Source organism: Myotis lucifugus, unplaced genomic scaffold (assembly GCF_000147115.1).
Source record: "Myotis lucifugus unplaced genomic scaffold, Myoluc2.0 scaffold_260, whole genome shotgun sequence".
NCBI lineage: Eukaryota > Metazoa > Chordata > Mammalia > Chiroptera > Vespertilionidae > Myotis > Myotis lucifugus.
This window is the reverse complement of record NW_005871308.1, coordinates 89,947-92,501: the sequence shown is the minus strand read 5'-3', so window position 1 is coordinate 92,501 and position 2,555 is coordinate 89,947.

The window sequence follows — 2,555 nt, the reverse complement described above, 5'->3', positions numbered from 1 at the left end:
TTTTAGAGAGAATTGGAGGGAGGAGAAGGGAGGAGAGAAAGAGAAGGAAGAGAGAGAGAGAAGAGAACAGAGAGACAAACATCGCATGAGAGAAACACATGGATTGGTTGCCTCCCACACTCACCCTGACCGGGCCAGGGATTAAACCTGCAACCGAGGCACATGCACTTGACTGGGAATTGAACCCGAGACCCTTTGGTCTGAGGGCCGATGCTCTAACCACTGAGCAATGGGCCAGGGCATGGGGAAGCCTTTTCTGAGGTCCCCCTCCTACTAGGTCAGTGATGACGAACCTTTTGAGCTCAGCGTGTCAGCATTTTGAAAAACCTTAACTTAATTCTGGTGCCGTGTCACATATAGGAATTTTTTGATCTTTGCAACCATAGTAAAACAAAGATTTATATTTTTGATATTTATTTTATATATTTAAATGCCATTTAACAAAGAAAAATCAACCAAAAAAAATGAGTTCGCGTGTCACCACTGACACGTGTGTCATAGGTTCGCCATCACTGTACTAGGTACTTATCCCCTACTCTACATTCCCCGGTACCCTGCCTTCACAGCAGTTATGACCCTTTGTTGTTTTACATGATTGTTTGGTTAATGTCTGTCTCTCTAACAAGTCTGGAAGCTCCATGAGGTCATGACCCATGTCTGTCTCATTCACTATTGTAGCCCCATCCTCAGCGAGTGCTTGGAACATGGCAGAGCGCATGGCTGAGCTCCCTCCTGTCCTCATCTTTGGCATCACTGCCGTAGGCCTTTGTGGAATGGGGGCATCTGAGGCTCACCAGGAAGGTCCCAGTCCCCATGACTACTCCTTTGATGTCCGAGGTTGGGTAATTTTCATCATCTGCTCGAAGAGAGAAGGTTGCAGGGAGAGACCAGACCAACATTCGTCAGATCCTGCTGCTCTGCTCTGGCTTTGTGCAGCCACATCTGGGAAAGGATAGCTCCATCCACACATCTGGACAAGAAGGTCTGGTAAGAGACCAGTGGAAGCTCCTGGGAGGGATGGCCCAGCAAGCCAGGTTCAGGGAACAGATGGCCAGACCCAGAGCTCTGCAGGGCAGCTTGTTTACAGAGCTTCACTGGGGACCAGCCCCGGAGCCAGGGTATCTAAGAAACACAGCCTTTGTCCCCCCAGGCTGGATAAGGCATCGCCAGGGGTATTGGGTTTGCTTACTCACGTCACTGCCCCTGAGCCTGATCCCTCCTCAGGGACCATCTGTTGGAGGCTGACGCACCCCTTTCGGGGCAGGTGGCTCTGCCATCCCTTTTTCCAGTCCCCTAGCCCCTTGTTCTCTGCAGTCTTATCCCAGTCCCACAGCTAACAGGCAAACCTCACTTCACAGCTTCCCTGGCATCACTAAGTACATACCCCCCCGTGAGCCTAACGAAAGCCCCATTTTACAGAGGAGCATGCCGAGGCTCGGCAGCTGAGGCAGTTTGCAGCCGACGCAGCTGCTAAGGAGCAAAGCCAGCATGGGAAGCCATGTCTTCTGGCTCCAGATCCAGCATTGTTTTCCCTCTTAATTCCCATTTCCTGTATGTCTGAATAGCCCTCCAGTCCCCTTATCCTTAAAGTTCCCAAGGGCTCAGTGTGTGCTCATTTCCAGGCTGTGATCTGGCCCTGACACTGACAGGGAGGAGGTTTGAGAGCTTCTTGGCTGAGAGTCTGAAAAGAAGGCAGATTTTCACGGACCCAGAGAAGAGATGTTGACCACCACGATCTGCTCCATGGCCCTCGAGTGGCCCCTAGCCAGAATCCTGGGGTGGGGACCGTTTTCTAGGTGGTCTGGCTGCCAGTCCTGGCCACCCTCAGTTTCCCCCTGGGAGCTCCCCTGTGGAGCCCTTGTAGATAATCCCACTCATTTTGCATCAGCCAAAGGCAGAATGACAATGTCCTCAACGAAGGGATTTCAGACAGCACCGAGCCCACTGGTAAAATGAGGAAACTCCGAGAGGGGAAGGGATCTGCTCCAAGCCACACAGCAAATTAGAAGAAATTTCAAGTTTCTTGCCTTTTAATCCAGTGCTCTTACCAGTGCACCCCATATAGTCATTGTCACAACTTGTAAAATTCATAGCCAGTACTTTTTGTTCTAGACAGCATGTCCACAACTACTTGTCTTATTTATTGCACAACAGCCCTGGGGAGTTAAGCATTACTGAGGCCATTTCATTTCATATTTAGGAAAAACCATCATTGGATAGATGGAGTGACGGAGACACAGAGAGTTAAGAATCAAGGCCAGTAAGTCCAGTCTTCAGACTTCCAGTCTCTTCATTAGACTACGGGCTCATGAACTTTGTACCCTCCAACCTCTTAGAGAGCACCATTAATTGGGAAGTAACTTTGCGCCAAAGCAGGGAGACATGCTTTGGGTTCATTGCTTTATCAGAGCCTCACTCTGTGAGGAAGTATTAGCATCCTCCATTTTGTAAGGGAGAAGATGGAGGTTCAGGTGAATGGTGGTGAGAGTAAAAATCTCGGGCCCATTTAATTTGGTCAGTCCCCCCTTGTGCCTTTAAAAACATGAAGGGACAAC